This window comes from Schistocerca gregaria, chromosome 1 (assembly GCF_023897955.1).
Source record: "Schistocerca gregaria isolate iqSchGreg1 chromosome 1, iqSchGreg1.2, whole genome shotgun sequence".
NCBI classification, from domain to species: domain Eukaryota; kingdom Metazoa; phylum Arthropoda; class Insecta; order Orthoptera; family Acrididae; genus Schistocerca; species Schistocerca gregaria.
In genome coordinates this window covers 46,674,397-46,695,668 of record NC_064920.1, presented here as the reverse complement: position 1 = coordinate 46,695,668, position 21,272 = coordinate 46,674,397, and positions in this window count along the sequence as shown.

Sequence of the window (21,272 nt, the reverse complement as noted above, 5' to 3'; positions counted from 1 at the left end):
CCATGGAGGAAAGTGCGCATGGGTATTGTTGTATTCAATCCCGATGCAATTTCTGTGTTTCATCAACACTCTGATGGTCCACAGATTACAGAATGACTCCAGATGTGCATCGGAAACTACTAATGGTCTTCCAGGGAACGATCAAAGCGTAGACTGTTTGAGACATTACTCCCATGGAGGAAAGTGCGCATGGCGAATGTAGTATTCAATCCCGATGCAATTTCTGTGTTTCATCAACACTCTGATAGTCCACAGATTACAGAATGCCTCCCGATGTGCTTCGGAAACAACTACTGGTCTTCCAGGGAACGATCAAAGCGTAGACTGTTTGGGACATTACTCCCATGGTGGAAAGTGCGCCTGGTGACTGTTGTCTTCAATCTCGATGCAATTTATGTGTTTCATCAACACTCTAATAGTCCACAGATTACAGAATGCCTCCAGATGTTAATCGGAAGCTACTACTGGTCTTCCAGGGAACGATCAAAGCGTAGACTGTTTGAGAATTACTCCCATGGAGGAAAGTGCGCATGGTGACTGTTTTATTCAATCCCAATGCAATTTCTGTGTTTCATCAACACTCTGATACTCCACAGATTACAGAATGCCTCCAGATGTGCATCGGAAACTACTACTGGTCTTCCAGGGAACGATCGAAGCGTAAACTCTTTGAAACACTACTCCCATGGAGCAAAGTGAGCATGGTGACTGTTGTATTCAATCCCTATGCAATATCTGTGTTTCATCAACACTCTGATAGTCCACAGATTACGGAAAGCATCCAGATGTGCATCGGAAACTACTACTGGTCTTCCAGGGAACGATCAAAGCGTTGACTGTTTGAGATATTACTCCCATGGAGGAAACTCTGCATGGAGACTGTTGTATTCAATCCCGATGGAATTTCTGTGTTTCATCAACACTCTGATAGTCCACAGATTACAGAAAGCCTCCAGATGTGCATCGGAAAATAATACTGGTCTTGCAGGGAACCATCAAAGCGTAGACTGTTAGAGATATTACTCCCATGGAGGAAAGTGCGCATGGTGACTGTTGTATTCAATCCCGATGCAATTACTGTGTTTCATCAACACTCTGATAGTCTACGCATTACAGAATGCCACCATATGTGCATCGCAAACTACTACTGGTCTTCCAGGGAACGATCAAAAGAGTAGATTGTTTGAGACATTACTCCCGTGGAAGAAAGTGCGCATGGTGACTGTTGTATTCAATCCGGATGAAATTTCTGTGTTTCATCAACACTCTGATAGTCCACAGATTACAGAATGCTACCAGATGTGCATCGGAAACTACTACTGGTCTTCCAGGGAACGATCAAAGCGTAGATTGTTTGAGACATACCTCCCGTGGAGGAAAGTGCGCATGGTGATTGTTGTATTCAATCCCGATGCAATTTCTGTGTTTCATCAACACTCTGATAGTCCACAGATTACAGAATGCCACCAGATGTGCATCGGAAACAACTACTGGTCTTCCAGGGAACGATCAAAGCGTAGACTGTTTGAGAATTACTCCCATGGATGAAACTGCGCATGGTGACTGGTGTATTCAATCCGGATGAAATTTCTGTGTTTCATCAACACTCTGATAGTCCACAGATTGCAGAATGCTACCAGATGTGCATCGGAAACTACTACTGGTCTTCCAGGGAACTATCAAAGCGTAGACTGTTTGAGAGTTACTCCCATGGAGGAAAGTGCGCATGGTGACTGTTGTATTCAATCCCGATGCATTTTCTGTGTTTCATCAACAGTCTGATAGTCCACAGATTACAGAATGCCACGAGATGTGCATCGGAAACTACTACTGGTCTTCCTGGGAACGATCAAAGCGTACTTTGTTTGAGACATACCTCCCGTGGAGGAATGTGCGCATGGTGACTGTTGTATTTAATCCGGATGAAAGTTCTGTGTTTCATCAACACTCTGATAGTCCACAGATTACAGAATGCCACCAGATGTGCATCGGAAACTACTACTGGTCTTCCAGGGAACTATCAAAGCGTAGACTGTTTGAGACATACCTCCCGTGGAGGAAAGTGCGCATGGTGATTGTTGTATTCAATCCCGATGCAATTTCTGTGTTTTATCAACACTCTGATAGTCCACACATTACAGAATGATACCAGATATGTATCGGAAACTACTACTGGTCTTCCAGGGAGCGATCAAAGCGTAGACTGTTTGAGACATACCTCCCGTGGAGGAAAGTGCACATGGTGATTGCTATATTCAATCCCGATGCAGTTTCTGTGTTTCATCAACACTCTGATAGTCCACAGATTACAGAATGCCACCAGATGTGCATCGGAACCTAGTACTGGTCTTTCAGGGAACGATCAAAGCGTAGACTGTTTGAGAATTACTGCCATTGAGGAAAGTGCGCATGGTGACTGTTGTATTCAATCCCGATGCAATTTCTGTGTTTCATCAACACTCTGATACTCCACAGATTACAGAATGCCTCCAGATGTGCATCGGAAACTACTAATGGTCTTCCAGGGAACGATCAAAGCGTAGACTGTTTGAGACATTACTCCCATGGAGGAAAATGCGCATGGTGAATGTAGTATTCAATCCCGATGCAATTTCTGTGTTTCATCAACACTCTGATCGTCCACAGATTACAGAATGCCTCCCGATGTGCATCGGAAACAACTACTGGTCTTCCAGGGAACGATCAAAGCGTAGACCGTTTGGGACATTACTCCCATGGTGGAAAGTGCGCATGGTGAATGTTGTCTTCAATCCCAATGCAATTTCTGTGTTTCATCAACATTCTGATAGTCCACAGATTACAGAAAGGCTCCAGATGTGCATCGGAAAATACTACTGATCTTCCAGGGAACGATCAAAGCGTAGACTGTTAGAGACATTACTCCCATGGAGGAAAGTGCGCATGGTGACTGTTGTATTCAATCACGATGCAGTTTCAGTGTTTCATCAACACTCTAATAGTCCACAGATTACAGAATGCCTCCAGATGTGCATCGGAAACTACTACTGGTCTTCCAGAAAACGATCAAAGCGTAAACTCTTTGAGACATTACTCCCATGGAGGAAAGTGCGCATGGTGACTGTTGTATTCAATCGCGATGCATTTTCTGTGTTTCATCAACACTCTGATAGTCCACAGATTACAGAATGCCACGAGATGTGCATCGGAAACTACTACTGGTCTTCCAAGGAACGATTAAAAACGTAGACTGTTTCAGACATTACTCCCATGGAGGAAAGTGCGCATGTTGACTGTTGTATTCATTCCCGATGCAATTTATGTGTTTCATCAACACTCTGATAGTCCACAGATTACAGAATGCCACCAGATGTGCATCGGAAACTACTACTGGTCTTCCAGGGAACGATCAAAGCATAGACTGTTTGAGAATTACTCCCATGGTGGAAAGTGCGCATGGTGACTGTTGTATTCAATCCCGATGCATTTTCTGTGTTTCATCAACACTCTGATAGTCCACAGATCACAGAAAGCCTCCAGATGTGCGTCGGAATCTACTACTGGTCTTCCAGGGAACTATCAAAGCGACAACTGTTAGAGACATTACTAGCATGGAGGAAAGTGCGCATGGTGACTGTTGTATTCAACCCCGATGCAATTTATGTGTTTCATCTACACTCTGATAGTCCGCAGATTACAGAATGCCACCAGATGTGCATCGGAAACTACTACTGGTCTTCCAGGGAACGATCAAAGCATAGACTGTTTGAGAATTACTCCCATGGAGGAATGTGCGCATGGTGACTGTTGTATTCAATCCCGATCCAATTTCTGTGTTACATCAACACTTTGATAGTCCACAGATTACGGAATGCCTCCAGATGTGCATCGGAAACTACTAATGGTCTTCCAGGGAACGATCAAAGCGTAGACTGTTTGAGACATTACTCCCATGGAGGAAAGTGCGCATGGCGACTGTTGTATTCAATCGCGATGCATTTTCTGTGTTTCATCAACACTCTGATAGTCCACATATTACAGAATGCCACGAGATGTGCATCGGAAACTACTACTGGTCTTCCAGGGAACGATTAAAAACGTAGACTGTTTCAGACATTACTCCCATGGAGGAAAGTGCGCATGTTGACTGTTGTATTCATTCCCGATGCAATTCATGTGTTTCATCAACACTCAGATAGTCCACAGATTACAGAATGCCACCAGATGTGCATCGGAAACTACTACTGGTCTTCCAGGGAACGATCAAAGCATAGACTGTTTGAGAATTACTCCCATGGAGGAAAGTGCGCATGGTGACTGTTGTATTCAATCCCGATGCATTTTCTGTGTTTCATCAACACTCTGATAGTCCACAGATCACAGAAAGCCTCCAGATGTGCGTCGGAATCTACTACTGGTCTTCCAGGGAACTATCAAAGCGACAACTGTTAGAGACATTACTAGCATGGAGGAAAGTGCGCATTGTGACTGTTGTACTCAACCCCGATGCAATTTATGTGTTTCATCAACACTCTGATAGTCCACAGATTACAGAATGCCTCCTGATGTTGATCGGAAGCTACTACTGATCTTCCAGGGACCGATCAAAGCGTAGACTGTTTAAGACATTACTCCCATGGAGGAAAGTGCGCATGGTGACTGTTGTATTCAATCCCGATGCAATTTCTGTGTTACATCAACACTCTGATAGTCCACAGATTACGGAAAGCATCCAGATGTGCATCGGAAACTACTACTGGTCTTCCAGGGAAAAATCAAAGCGTAGACTGTTTGAGACATTACTCCCATGGAGGAAACTGCGCATGGAGACTGTTGTATTCAATCCCGATGGAATTTCTGTGTTTCATCAACACTCTGATAGTCCACAGATTACAGAAAGCCTCCAGATGTGCATTGGAAAATACCACTGGTCTTCCAGGGAACGATCAAAGCGTAGACTGTTAGAGACATTACTCCCATGGAGGAAAGTTCGCATGGTGACTGTTGTATTCAATCCCGATGCAATTTCTGTGTTTCATCAACACTTTGATAGTCTACGCATTACAGAATGCCACCAGATGTGCATCGGAAACAACTACTGGTCTTCCAGGGAACGATCAAAGGCGTAGATTGTTTGAGACATTACTCCCGTGGAGGAAAGTGCGCATGGTGACTGTTGTATTCAATCCGGATGAAATTTCTGTGTTTCATCAACACTCTGATAGTCCACAGATTACAGAATGCTACCTGATGTGCATCGGAAACTACTACTGGTCTTCCAGGGAACTATCAAAGCGTAGACTGTTTGAGAGTTACTCCCATGGAGGAAACTGCGCATGGTGACTGTTGTATTCAATCCCGATGCATTTTCTGTGTTTCATCAACACTCTGATAGTCCACAGATTACAGAATGCCACGAGATGTGCATCGGAAACTACTACTGGTCTTCCTGGGAACGATCAAAGCGTACTTGGTTTGAGACATACCTCCCGTGGAGGAATGTGCGCATGGTGACTGTTGTATTTAATCCGGATGAAAGATCTGTGTTTCATCAACACTCTGATAGTCCACAGATTACAGAATGCCACCAGATGTGCATCGGAAACTACTACTGGTCTTCCAGGGAACGATCAAATCGTAGACTGTTTGAGACATACCTCCCGTGGAGGAAAGTGCGCATGGTGATTGTTGTATTGAATCCCGATGCAATTTCTGTGTTTCATCAACACTCTGATAGTCCACAGATTACAGAATGATACCAGATGTGTATCGGAAACTACTACTGGTCTTCCAGGGAGCGATCAAAGCGTAGACTGTTTGAGACATACCTCCCGTGGAGGAAAGTGCACATGGTGATTGCTATATTCAATCCCGATGCAGTTTCTGTGTTTCATCAACACTCTGATAGTCCACAGATTACAGAATGCCACCAGATGTGCATCGGAACCTAGTACTGGTCTTCCAGGGAACGATCAAAGCGTAGACTGTTTGAGAATTACTCCCATTGAGGAAAGTGCGCATGGTGACTGTTGTATTCAATCCCGATGCAATTTCTGTGTTTCATCAACACTCTGATACTCCACAGATTACAGAATGCCTCCAGATGTGCATCGGAAACTACTAATGGTCTTCCAGGGAACGATCAAAGCGTAGACTGTTTGAGACATTACTCCCATGGAGGAAAATGCGCATGGTGAATGTAGTATTCAATCCCGATGCAATTTCTGTGTTTCATCAACACTCTGATCGTCCACAGATTACAGAATGCCTCCCGATGTGCATCGGAAACAACTACTGGTCTTCCAGGGAACGATCAAAGCGTAGACCGTTTGGGACATTACTCCCATGGTGGAAAGTGCGCATGGTGACTGTTGTCTTCAATCCCAATGCAATTTCAGTGTTTCATCAACACTCTGATAGTCCACAGTTTACAGAAAGGCTCCAGATGTGCATCGGAAAATACTACTGGTCTTCCATGGAACGATCAAAGCGTAGACTGTTAGAGACATTACTCCCATGGAGGAAAGTGCGCATGGTGACTGTTGTATTCAATCACGATGCAGTTTCAGTGTTTCATCAACACTCTAATAGTCCACAGATTACAGAATGCCTCCAGATGTGCATCGGAAACTACTACTGGTCTTCCAGAAAAAGATCAAAGCGTAAACTCTTTGAGACATTACTCCCATGGAGGAAAGTGCGCATGGTGACTGTTGTATTCAATCGCGATGCATTTTCTGTGTTTCATCAACACTCTGATAGTCCACAGATTACAGAATGACACGAGACGTGCATCGGAAACTACTACTGGTCTTCCAGCTAACGATCAAAGTGTAGACTGTTAGAGACATTACTCCCATGGAGGAAAGTGCGCATGGCGAATGTAGTATTCAATCCCGATGCAATTTCTGTGTTTCATCAACACTCTGATAGTCCACAGATTACAGAATGCCTCCCGATGTGCTTCGGAAACAACTACTGGTCTTCCAGGGAACGATCAAAGCGTAGACTGTTTGGGACATTACTCCCATGGTGGAAAGTGCGCATGGTGACTGTTGTCTTCAATCCCGATGCAATTTATGTGTTTCATCAACACTCTAATAGTCCACAGATTACAGAATGCCTCCAGATGTTAATCGGAAGCTACTACTGGTCTTCCAGGGAACGATCAAAGCGTAGACTGTTTGAGAATTACTCCCATGGAGGAAAGTGCGCATGGTGACTGTTTTATTCAATCCCAATGCAATTTCTGTGTTTCATCAACACTCTGATACCCCACAGATTACAGAATGCCTCCAGATGTGCATCGGAAACTACTACTGGTCTTCCAGGGAACGATCGAAGCGTAAACTCTTTGAAACACTACTCCCATGGAGCAAAGTGAGCATGGTGACTGTTGTATTCAATCCCTATGCAATTTCTGTGTTTCATCAACACTCTGATAGTCCACAGATTACGGAAAGCATCCAGATGTGCATCGGAAACTACTACTGGTCTTCCAGGGAACGATCAAAGCGTTGACTGTTTGAGATATTACTCCCATGGAGGAAACTCTGCATGGAGACTGTTGTATTCAATCCCGATGGAATTTCTGTGTTTCATCAACACTCTGATAGTCCACAGATTACAGAAAGCCTCCAGATGTGCATCGGAAAATAATACTGGTCTTGCAGGGAACCATCAAAGCGTAGACTGTTAGAGATATTACTCCCATGGGGGAAAGTGCGCATGGTGACTGTTGTATTCAATCCCGATGCAATTACTGTGTTTCATCAACACTCTGATAGTCTACGCATTACAGAATGCCACCATATGTGCATCGCAAACTACTACTGGTCTTCCAGGGAACGATCAAAAGCGTAGATTGTTTGAGATATTACTCCCGTGGAAGAAAGTGCGCATGGTGTCTGTTGTATTCAATCCGGATGAAATTTCTGTGTTTCATCAACACTCTGATAGTCCACAGATTACAGAATGCTACCAGATGAGCATCGGAAACTACTACTGGTCTTCCAGGGAACGATCAAAGCGTAGATTGTTTGAGACATACCTCCCGTGGAGGAAAGTGCGCATGGTGATTGTTGTATTCAATCCCGATGCAATTTCTGTTTTTCATCAACACTCTGATAGTCCACAGATTACAGAATGCCACCAGATGTGCATCGGAAACAACTACTGGTCTTCCAGGGAACGATCAAAGCGTAGACTGTTTGAGAATTACTCCCATGGATGAAAGTGCGCATGGTGACTGTTGTATTCAATCCGGATGAAATTTCTGTGTTTCATCAACACTCTGATAGTCCACAGATTGCAGAATGCTACCAGATGTGCATCGGAAACTACTACTGGTCTTACAGGGAACTATCAAAGCGTAGACTGTTTGAGAGTTACTCCCATGGAGGAAAGTGCGCATGGTGACTGTTGTATTCAATCCCGATGCATTTTCTGTGTTTCATCAACACTCAGATAGTCCACAGATTACAGAATGCCACGAGATGTGCATCGGAAACTACTACTGGTCTTCCTGGGAACGATCAAAGCGTACTTTGTTTGAGACATACCTCCCGTGGAGGAATGTGCGCATGGTGACTGTTGTATTTAATCCGGATGAAAGTTCTGTGTTTCATCAACACTCTGATAGTCCACAGATTACAGAATGCCACCAGATGTGCATCGGAACCTAGTACTGGTCTTTCAGGGAACGATCAAAGCGTAGACTGTTTGAGAATTACTGCCATTGAGGAAAGTGCGCATGGTGACTGTTGTATTCAATCCCGATGCAATTTCTGTGTTTCATCAACACTCTGATACTCCACAGATTACAGAATGCCTCCAGATGTGCATCGGAAACTACTAATGGTCTTCCAGGGAACGATCAAAGCGTAGACTGTTTGAGACATTACTCCCATGGAGGAAAGTGCGCATGGTGACTGTTGTATTCAATCGCGATGCATTTTCTGTGTTTCATCAACACTCTGATAGTCCACAGATTACAGAATGCCACGAGATGTGCATCGGAAACTACTACTGGTCTTCCAGGGAACGATTAAAAACGTAGACTGTTTCAGACATTACTCCCATGGAGGAAAGTGCGCATGTTGACTGTTGTATTCATTCCCGATGCAATTCATGTGTTTCATCAACACTCTGATAGTCCACAGATTACAGAATGCCACCAGATGTGCATCGGAAACTACTACTGGTCTTCCAGGGAACGATCAAAGCATAGACTGTTTGAGAATTACTCCCATGGAGGAAAGTGCGCATGGTGACTGTTGTATTCAATCCCGATGCATTTTCTGTGTTTCATCAACACTCTGATAGTCCACAGATTACGGAAAGCATCCAGATGTGCATCGGAAACTACTACTGGTCTTCCAGGGAAAAATCAAAGCGTAGACTGTTTGAGACATTACTAGCATGGAGGAAAGTGCGCATGGTGACTGTTGTATTCAACCCCGATGCAATTTATGTGTTTCATCAACACTCTGATAGTCCACAGATTACAGAATGCCTCCTGATGTTGATCGGAAGCTACTACTGGTCTTCCAGGGACCGATCAAAGCGTAGACTGTTTAAGACATTACTCCCATGGAGGAAAGTGCGCATGGTGACTGTTGTATTCAATCCCGATGCAATTTCTGTGTTACATCAACACTGATAGTCCACAGATTACGGAAAGCATCCAGATGTGCATCGGAAACTACTACTGGTCTTCCAGGGAAAAATCAAAGCGTAGACTCTTTGAGACATTACTCCCATGGAGGAAACTGCGCATGGAGACTGTTGTATTCAATCCCGATGGAATTTCTGTGTTTCATCAACACTCTGATAGTCCACAGATTACAGAAAGCCTCCAGATGTGCATTGGAAAATACTACTGGTCTTCCAGGGAACGATCAAAGCGTAGACTGTTAGAGACATTACTCCCATGGAGGAAAGTGCGCATGGTGACTGTTGTATTCAATCCCGATGCAATTTCTGTGTTTCATCAACACTCTGATAGTCTACGCATTACAGAATGCCACCAGATGTGCATCGGAAACAACTACTGGTCTTCCAGGGAACGATCAAAGGCGTAGATTGTTTGAGACATTACTCCCGTGGAGGAAAGTGCGCATGGTGACTGTTGTATTCAATCCGGATGAAATATCTATGTTTCATCAACACTCTGATAGTCCACAGATTACAGAATGCTACCTGATGTGCATCGGAAACTACTACTGGTCTTCCAGGGAACTATCAAAGCGTAGACTGTTTGAGAGTTACTCCCACGGAGGAAAGTGCGCATGGTGACTGTTGTATTCAATCCCGATGCATTTTCTGTGTTTCATCAACACTCTGATAGTCCACAGATTACAGAATGCCACGAGATGTGCATCGGAAACTACTACTGGTCTTCCTGGGAACGATCAAAGCGTACGTTGTTTGAGACATACCTCCCGTGGAGGAATGTGCGCATGGTGACTGTTGTATTTAATCCGGATGAAAGTTCTGTGTTTCATCAACACTCTGATAGTCCACAGATTACAGAATGCCACCAGATGTGCATCGGAAACTACTACTGGTCTTCCAGGGAACGATCAAAGCGTAGACTGTTTGAGACATATCTCCCGTGGAGGAAAGTGCGCATGGTGATTGTTGTATTGAATCCCGATGCAATTTCTGTGTTTCATCAACACTCTGATAGTCCACAGATTACAGAATGATACCAGATGTGTATCGGAAACTACTACTGGTCTTCCAGGGAGCGATCAAAGCGTAGACTGTTTGAGACATACCTCCCGTGGAGGAAAGTGCACATGGTGATTGCTATATTCAATCCCGATGCAGTTTCTGTGTTTCATCAACACTCTGATAGTCCACAGATTACAGAATGCCACCAGATGTGCATCGGAAGCTAGTACTGGTCTTCCAGGGAACGATCAAAGCGTAGACTGTTTGAGAATTACTCCCATTGAGGAAAGTGCGCATGGTGACTGTTGTATTCAATCCCGATGCAATTTCTGTGTTTCATCAACACTCTGATACTCCACAGATTACAGAATGCCTCCAGATGTGCATCGGAAACTACTAATGGTCTTCCAGGGAACGATCAAAGCGTAGACTGTTTGAGACATTACTCCCGTGGAGGAAAATGCGCATGGTGAATGTAGTATTCAATCCCGATGCAATTTCTGTGTTTCATCAACACTCTGATCGTCCACAGATTACAGAATGCCTCCCGATGTGCATCGGAAACAACTACTGGTCTTCCAGGGAACGATCAAAGCGTAGACCGTTTGGGACATTACTCCCATGGTGGAAAGTGCGCATGGTGACTGTTGTCTTCAATCCCAATGCAATTTCTGTGTTTCATCAACACTCTGATAGTCCACAGTTTACAGAAAGGCTCCAGATGTGCACCGGAAAATACTACTGGTCTGCCAGGGAACGATCAAAGCGTAGACTGTTAGAGACATTACTCCCATGGAGGAAAGTGCGCATGGTGACTGTTGTATTCAATCGCGATGCAGTTTCAGTGTTTCATCAACACTCTAATAGTCCACAGATTACAGAATGCCTCCAGATGTGCATCGGAAACTACTACTGGTCTTCCAGAAAAAGATCAAAGCGTAAACTCTTTGAGACATTACTCCCATGGAGGAAAGTGCGCATGGTGACTGTTGTATTCAATCGCGATGCATTTTCTGTGTTTCATCAACACTCTGATGGTCCACAGATTACAGAATGACACGAGATGTGCATCGGAAACTACTACTGGTCTTCCAGGGAACGATCAAAACGTAGACTGTTTCAGACATTACTCCCATGGAGGAAAGTGCGCATGTTGACTGTTGTATTCATTCCCGATGCAATTTATGTGTTTCATCAACACTCTGATAGTCCACAGATTACAGAATGCCACCTGATGTGTATCGGAAACTACTACTGGTCTTCCAGGGAACGATCAAAGCATAGACTGTTTGAGAATTACTCCCATGGAGGAAAGTGCGCATAGTGACTGTTGTATTCAATCCCGATGCATTTTCTGTGTTTCATCAACACTCTGATAGTCCACAGATCACAGAAAGCCTCCAGATGTGCGTCGGAATCTACTACTGGTCTTCCAGGGAACTATCAAAGCGACAACTCTTAGAGACATTACTAGCATGGAGGAAAGTGCGCATGGTGACTGTTGTATTCAACCCCGATGCAATTTATGTGTTTCATCAACACTCTGATAGTCCACAGATTACAGAATGCCACCAGATGTGCATCGGAAACTACTACTGGTCTTCCAGGGAACGATCAAAGCATAGACTGTTTGAGAATTACTCCCATGGAGGAATGTGCGCATGGTGACTGTTGTATTCAATCCCGATCCAATTTCTGTGTTTCATCAACACTCTGATAGTCCACAGATTACGGAATGCCTCCAGATGTGCATCGGAAACTACTAATGGTCTTCCAGGGAACGATCAAAGCGTAGACTGTTTGAGACATTACTCCCATGGAGGAAAGTGCGCATGGTGAATGTAGTATTCAATCCCGATGCAATTTCTGTGTTTCATCAGCACTCTGATAGTCCACAGATTACAGAATGCCTCCTGATGTTGATCGGAAGCTACTACTGGTCTTCCAGGGACCGATCAAAGCGTAGACTGTTTAAGACATTACTCCCATGGAGGAAAGTGCGCATGGTGACTGTTGTATTCAATCCCGATGCAATTTCTGTGTTACATCAACACTCTGATAGTCCACAGATTACGGAAAACATCCAGATGTGCATCGGAAACTACTACTGGTCTTCCAGGGAACAATCAAAGCGTAGACTGTTTGAGACATTACTCCCATGGAGGAAACTGCGCATGGAGACTGTTGTATTCAATCCCGATGGAATTTCTGTGTTTCATCAACACTCTGATAGTCCACAGATTACAGAAAGCCTCCAGATGTGCATCGGAAAATACTACTGGTCTTCCAGGGAACGATCAAAGCGTAGACTGTTAGAGACATTACTCCAATGGTGGAAAGTGCGCATGGTGACTGTTGTATTCAATCCAGATGCAATTACTGTGTTTCATCAACACTCTGATAGTCTACGCATTACAGAATGCCACCATATGTGCATCGCAAACTACTACTGGTCTTCCAGGGAATGATCAAAGGCTTAGATTGTTTGAGACATTACTCCCATGGAGGAAAGTGCGCATGGTGACTGTTGTATTCAATCCGGATGAAATATCTATGTTTCATCAACACTCTGATAGTCCACAGATTACAGAATGCTACCTGATGTGCATCGGAAACTACTACTGGTCTTCCAGGGAACGATCAAAGCGTAGATTGTTTGAGAGTTACTCCCATGGAGGAATGTGCGCATGGTGACTGTTGTATTTAATCCGGATGAATGTTCTGTGTTTCATCAACACTCTGATAGTCCACAGATTACAGAATGCCACCAGATGTGCATCGGAAACTACTACTGGTCTTCCAGGGAACGATCAAAGCGTAGACTGTTTGAGAATTACTCCCATGGAGGAAAGTGCGCATGGTGACTGTTGTATTCAATCCCGATGCAATTTCCGTGTTTCATCAACACTCTGATACTCCACAGATTACAGAATGCCACGAGATGTGCATCGGAAACTACTACATCTACATCTACATCTACATCCATACTCCGCAAGCCACCTGACGATGTGTGGCGGAGTGTACCCTGAGTACCTCTATCTGTTCTCCCTTCTATTCCAGTCTCGTATTGTAAGTGGAAAGAAGGATTGTCGGTATACTTCTGTGTGGGCTCTAATCTCTCTGATTTTATCCTCATGGTCTCTTCACGAGATATACGTAGGAGGGAGCAATATACTGCTTGACTCTTCGGTGAAGGTATGTTCTCGAAACTTTAACAAAAGCCCGTAGCGAGCTACTGAGCGTCTCTCCTGCAGAGTCTTCCACTGGAGTTTATCTATCATCTCCGTAACGCTTTCGCAATTACTAAATGATCCTGTAACGAAGCGCGCTGCTCTCCGTTGGATCTTCTCTATCTCTTCTATCAAACCTACCTGGTGCGGATCCCACACTGCTGAGCAGTATTCAAGCATTGGGCGCACAAGCGTACTGTAACCTACTTCTTTTGTTGTCGGATTGCATTTCCTTAAGATTCTTCCAATGAATCTCAGTCTGGCATCTGCTTTACCGACGATCAACTTTATATGATCATTCCATATTAAATCACTCCTAATGAGTACTCCCAGATAATTTATGAAATTCACTACTTCCAGTTGCTGACCTGCTATTTTGTAGCTAAATGATAAGGGAACGATCCAAGCGTAGACTATTTCAGACATTACTCCCATGGAGGAAAGTGCGGATGGTGACTGTTGTATTCAATCCCGATGCAATTTCTGTGTTTCATCAACACTCTGATAGTCCACAGATTACAGAATGCCTCCCGATGTGCATCGGAAACAACTACTGGTCTTCCAGGGAACGATCAAAGCGTAGACTGTTTGAGACATTACTCCCATGGAGGAAAGTGCGCATGGTGAATGTAGTATTCAATCCCGATGCAATTTCTGTGTTTCATCAATACTCTGATAGTCCACAGATTACAGAATGCCTCCCGATGTGCATCGGAAACAACTACTGGTCTTCCAGGGAGCGATCAAAGCGCAAACTGTTAGAGACATTACTCCCATGGAGGAAAGTGTGCATGGTGACTGTTGTATTCAATCCCGATGCAATTACTGTGTTTCATCAACACTCTGATAGTCTACGCATTACAGAATGCCACCATATGTGCATCGCAAACTACTACTGATCTTCCAGGGAACGATCAAAGGCGTAGATTGTTTGAGACATTACTCCTGTGGAGGAAAGTGCGCATGGTGACTGTTGTATTCAATCCCGATGCAAGTTCTGTGTTTCATCAACACTCTAATAGGCCACAGATTACAGAATGCCTCCAGATGTGCATCGGAAACTACTACTGGTCTTCCAGAAAACGATCAAAGCGTAAACTCTTCGAGACATTACACCCATGGAGAAAAGTGTTCATGGTGACTGTTGTAATCAATCGCGATGCATTTTCTGTGTTTCATCAACACTCTGATAGTAAACAGATTACAGAATGCCACGAGATGTGCATAGGAAACTACTACTGGTCTTCCAGGGAACGATCAAAACGTAGACTGTTTCAGACATTACTCCCATGGAGGAAAGTCCGGATGGTGACTGTTGTGTTCAATCCCGATGCAATTTATGTGTTTCATCAACACTCTGATAGTCCACAGATTACAGAATGCCACTAGATGTGCATCGGAAACTACTACTGGTCTTCCAGGGAACGATCAAAGCGTAGACTGTTAGAGACATACCTCCCATGGAGGAAAGTGCGCAAGTTGACTGTTGTATTCAATCCCGATGCAATTTCTGTGTTTCATCAACACTCTGATAGTCCACAGATTACAAAGTGCCACCAGATGTGCATCGGAAACTGCTACTGGTCTTCCAGGGAACGATCAAAGCATAGGCTGGTTGAGAATTACTCCCATGGAGGAAAGTGCGCATGGTGACTGTTGTATTCAATCCCGATGCAATTTCTGTGTTTCATCAACACTCTGATAGTCCACAGATCACAGAATGCCACAAGATGTGCATCGGAAACTACTACTGGTCTTCCAGGGAACGATCAAAGCGTAGACTGTTGGAGACATACCTCCCGTGGAGGAAAGTGCGCATGTTGACTGTTCTATTCATTCCCGATGCAATTTCTGTGTTTCATCAACACTCTGATAGTCCACAGATTACAGAATGCCACCAGATGTGCATCGGAAACTACTACTGGTCTTCCAGGGAACGATCAAAGCGTAGACTGTTTAAGACATACCTCCCGTGGAGGAAAGTGCTCATGGTGATTGTTGTATTCAATCCCGATGCAATTTCTGTGTTTCATCAACACTCTGATAGTCCACAGATTACAGAATGCCACCAGATGTGCATCGGAAACTGCTACTGGTCTTCCAGGGAACGATCAAAGCATAGACTGTTTGAGAATTACTCCCATGGAGGAAAGTGCGCATGGTGACTGTTGTATTCAATCCCGATGCAATTTCTGTGTTTCATCAACACTCTGATAGTCCACAGATCACAGAATGCCACAAGATGTGCATCGGAAACTACTACTGGTCTTCCAGGGAACGATCAAAGCGTAGACTGTTTCAGACATACCTCCCGTGGAGGAAAGTGCGCATGTTGACTGTTCTATTCATTCCCGATGCAATTTCTGTGTTTCATCAACACTCTGATAGTCCACAGATTACAGAATGCCACCAGATGTGCATCGGAAACTACTACTGGTCTTCCAGGGAACGATCAAAGCGTAGACTGTTTAAGACATACCTCCCGTGGAGGAAAGTGCTCATGGTGATTGTTGTATTCTATCCCGATGCAATTTCTGTGTTTCATCAACACTCTGATAGTCCACAGATTACAGAATGCCACCAGATGTGCATCGGAAACTACTACTGGTCTTCCAGGGAACGATCAAAGCGTAGTTTGTTTGAGACATACCTCCCGTGGAGGAATGTGCGCATGGTGACTGTTGTATTTAATCCGGATGAAAGCTCTGTGTTTCATCAACACTCTGATAGTCCACAGATTACAGAATGCCACCAGATGTGCATCGGAAACTACTACTGGTCTTCCAGGGAACGATCAAAGCGTAGACTGTTTGAGACATACCTCCCGTGGAGGAAAGTGCTCATGGTGATTGCTGTATTCAATCCCGATGCAATTTCTGTGTTTCATCAACATTCTGATAGTCCACAGATTACAGAATGAAACCAGATGTGCATCGCAAACTACTACTTGTCTTCCAGGGAACGATCAAAGCGTAGACTGTTCGAGAATTACTCCCATGGAGGAAAGTGCGCATGGTGACTGTTGTATTCAATCCCGATGCAATTTCCGTGTTTCATCAACACTCTGATACTCCACAGATTACAGAATGCCACGAGATGTGCATCGGAAACTGCTACTGGTCTTCCTGGGAACGATCCAAGAGTAGACTGTTTCAGACATTACTCCCATGGAGGAAAGTGCGGATGGTGACTGTTGTATTCAATCCCGATGCAAATTCTGTGTTCCATCAACACTCTGATAGTCCACAGATTACAGAATGCCACGAGATGTGCATCGGAAACTACTACTGGTCTTCCTGGGAACGATCCAAGCGTAGACTGTTTCAGACATTACTCCCATGGAGTAAATTGCGGATGGTGACTGTTGTATTCAATCCGGATGAAATTTCTGTGTTTCATCAACACTCTGATAGTCCACAGATTACAGAATGCTACCAGATATGATTCGGAAACTACTACTGGTCTTCCAGGGAACGATCAAAGCGTAGACTGTTTGAGAGTTACTCCCATGGAAGAAAGTGCACATGGTGACTGTTGTATTCAATCCCGATGCATTTTCTGTGTTTCATCAACACTCTGATAGTCCACAGATTACAGAATGCCACGAGATGTGCATCGGAAACTACTGCATCTACATCTACATCCATATTCCGCAAGCCAACTGACGGTGTGTGTCGGAGGGTACCCTGAGTACCTCTATCGGTTCTCCCTTCTATTCCAGTCTCGTATTGTACGTGAAAAGAAGGATTGTCGGTATGCTTCTGTGTGGGCTCTAATCTCTCTGATTTTATCCTCATGGTCTCTTCACGAGATATACGTAGGAGGGAGCAATATACTGCTTGACTCTTCGGTGAAGGTATGTTCTCGAAACTTTAACAAAAGCCCGTACCGAGCTACTGAGCGTCTCTCCTGCAGAGTCTTCCACTGGAATTTATCTATCATCTCCGTAACGCTTTCGCAATTACTAAATGATCCTGTAACGAAGGGCGCTGCTCTCCGTTGGATCTTCTCTATCTCTTCTATCAACCCTAATTGGTGCGGATCCCACACTGCTGAGCAGTATTCAAGCTTTGGGCCAAAAAGCGTACTGTAACCTACTTCCTTTGTTGTCGGATTGCATTTCCTTAAGATTCTTCCAATGAATCTCAGTCTGGTATCTGCTTTACCGACGAACAACTTTACATGAACATTCCATTTTAAATCACTCCTAATGAGTACTCCCAGATAATTTATGGAATTAACTACTTCCAGTTGCTGACCTGCTTTTTTGTAGCTAAATGATAAGGGAACGATCCAAGCGTAGACTGTTTCAGACATTACTCCCATGGAGTAAATTGCGGATGGTGACTGTTGTATTCAATCCCGATGCAATTTCTGTGTTTCATCAACACTCTGATAGTCCACAGATTACAGAATGCCACCAGATGTGCATCGGAAACTACTACTGGTCTTCCAGGGAACGATCAAAGCGTAGACTATTTGAGACATACCTCCCGTGGAGGAAAGTGCGCATGGTGACTGTTGTCTTCAATCCCGATGCAATTTCTGTGTTTCATCAACACTCTGATAGTCCACAGATTACAGAATGCCTCCCGATGTGCATCGGAAACAACTACTGGTCTTCCAGGGAACGATCAAAGCGTAGACTGTTTGGGACATTACTCCCATGGTGGAAAGTGCGCATGGTAACTGTTGTCTTCAATCCCGATGCAATTTCTGTGTTTCATCAACACTCTGATAGTCCACAGATTACAGAACACCACCAGATGTTAATCGGAAGCTACTACTGGTCTTCCAGGGAACGATGAAAGCGTAGACTGTTTGAGACATTACTCCCATGGAGGAAAGTGCGCATGGTGACTGTTGTATTCAATCCCGATGCAATTTCTGTGTTTCGTCAACACTCTGATAGTCCACATTTTACGGAAAGCATCCAGATGTGCATCGGAAACTACAACTGGTCTTCCAGGGAACGATCCAAGCGTAGACTGTTTGAGACATTAATCCCATGGAGGATACTGCGCATGGAGACTGTTGTATTCAATCCCGAAGCAATTTCTGTATTTCATCAACACTCTGATAGTCCACAGATTACAGAAAGCCTCCAGATGTGCAACGGAAAATACTACTGGTCTTCCAGGGAACGATCAAAGCGCAGACTGTTAGAGACATTACTCCCATGGAGGAAAGTGCGCATGATGACTGTTGTATTCAATACCGATGCAATTACTGTGTTTCATCAACACTCTGATAGTCTACGCATTACAGAATGCCACCATATGTGCATCGGAAACTACTACTGGTCTTCCAGGGAACGATCAAAGCGTAGACTGTTTGAGACATACTTCCCGTGGAGGAAAGTACTCATGGTGATTGTCGTATTCAATCCCGATGCAATTTCTGTGTTTCATCAACACTCTGATAGTCCACAGATTACAGAATGCCACCAGATGTGCATCGGAATCTACTACTGGTCTTCCAGGGAACGATCAAAGCGTAGACTGTTTGAGAATTACTCCCATGGAGGAAAGTGCGCATGGTGAATGTAGTATTCAATCCCGATGCAATTTCTGTGTTTCATCAACACTCTGATAGTCCACAGATTACAGAATGCCTCCCGATGTGCATCGGAAACAACTACTGGTCTTCCAGGGAACGATCAAAGCGTAGACTGTTTGGGACATTACTCCCATGGTGGAAAATGCGCATGGTGACTGTTGTCTTCAATCCCGATGCAATTTCTGTGTTTCATCAACACTCTGATAGTCCACAGATTACAGAACACCACCAGATGTTAATCGGAAGCTACTACTGGTCTTCCAGGGAACGATCAAAGCGTAGACTGTTTGAGACATTACTCCCATGGAGGAAAGTGCGCATGGTGACTGTTGTCTTCAATCCCGATTCAATTTCTGTGTTTCATCAACACTCTGATAGTCCACAGATTACAGAATGCCTCCCGATGTGCATCGGAAACAACTACTGGTCTTCCATGGAACGATCAAAGCGTAGACTGTTTGGGACATTACTCCCATGGTGGAAAGTGCGCATGGTGACTGTTGTCTTCAATCCCGATGCAATTTCTGTGTTTCATCAACACTCTGATAGTCCACAGATTACAAAACACCACCAGATGTTAATCGGAAGCTACTACTGGTCTTCCAGGGAACGATCAAAGCGTAGACTGTTTGAGACATTACTCCCATGGAGGAAAGTGCGCATGGTGACTGTTGTATTCAATCCCGATGCAATTTCTGTGTTTCATCAACACTCTGATAGTCCACAGTTTACGGAAAGCATCCAGATGTGCATCGGAAACTACAACTGGTCTTCCAGGGAACGATCCAAGCGTAGACTGTTTGAGACATTACTCCCATGGAGGCTACTGCGCATGGAGACTGTTGTATTCAATCCCGATGTAAATTCTGTGTTTCATCAACACTCTCATAGTCTGCAGATTACAGAATACCTCCAGATGTGCATCGGAAACTACTACTGGTCTTCCAGGGAACGATCAAAGCGTAGACTGTTTGAGACATTACTCCCATGGAGGAAAGTGCGCATGGTGACTGTTGTATTCAATCCCGATGCAAATTCTGTGTTTCATCAACACTTTCATAGTCTACAGATTACAGAATACCTCCAGATGTGCATCGGAAACTACTACTGGTCTTCCAGGGAACGATCAAAGCGTAGTTTGTTTGAGACATACCTCCCGTGGAGGAATGTGCGCATGGTGACTGTTGTATTTAATCCGGATGAAAGCTCTGTGTTTCATCAACACTCTGATAGTCCACAGATTACAGAATGCCTACAGATGTGCATCGGAAACTACTACTGGTCTTCCAGGGAACGATCAAAGCGTACACTGTTTGAGAATTACTCCCATGGAGGAAAGTGCGCATGGTGACTGTTGTATTCAATCCCGATGTAAATTCTGTGTTTCATCAACACTCTCATAGTCTGCAGATTACAGAATACCTCCAGATGTGCAACGGAAACTACTACTGGTCTTCCAGGGAACGATCAAAGCGTAGACTGTTAGAGACATTACTCCCATGGAGGAAAGTGCGCATGGTGACTGTTGTATTTAATCCCGATGCAATTACTGTGTTTCTTCAACACTCTGATAGTCTACGCATTACAGAATGCCACCATATGTGCATCGCAAACTACTACTGGTCTTCCAGGGAATGATCAAAGGCGTAGATTGTTTGAGACATTACTCCCGTGGATGAAAGTGCGCATGGTGACTGTTGTATTAAATCCGGATGAAATATCTATGTTTCATCAAATCTCTGATAGTCAACAGATTACAGAATGCTACCTCATGTGCATCGGAAACTACTACTGGTCTTCCAGGGATCGATAAAAGCGTAGATTGTT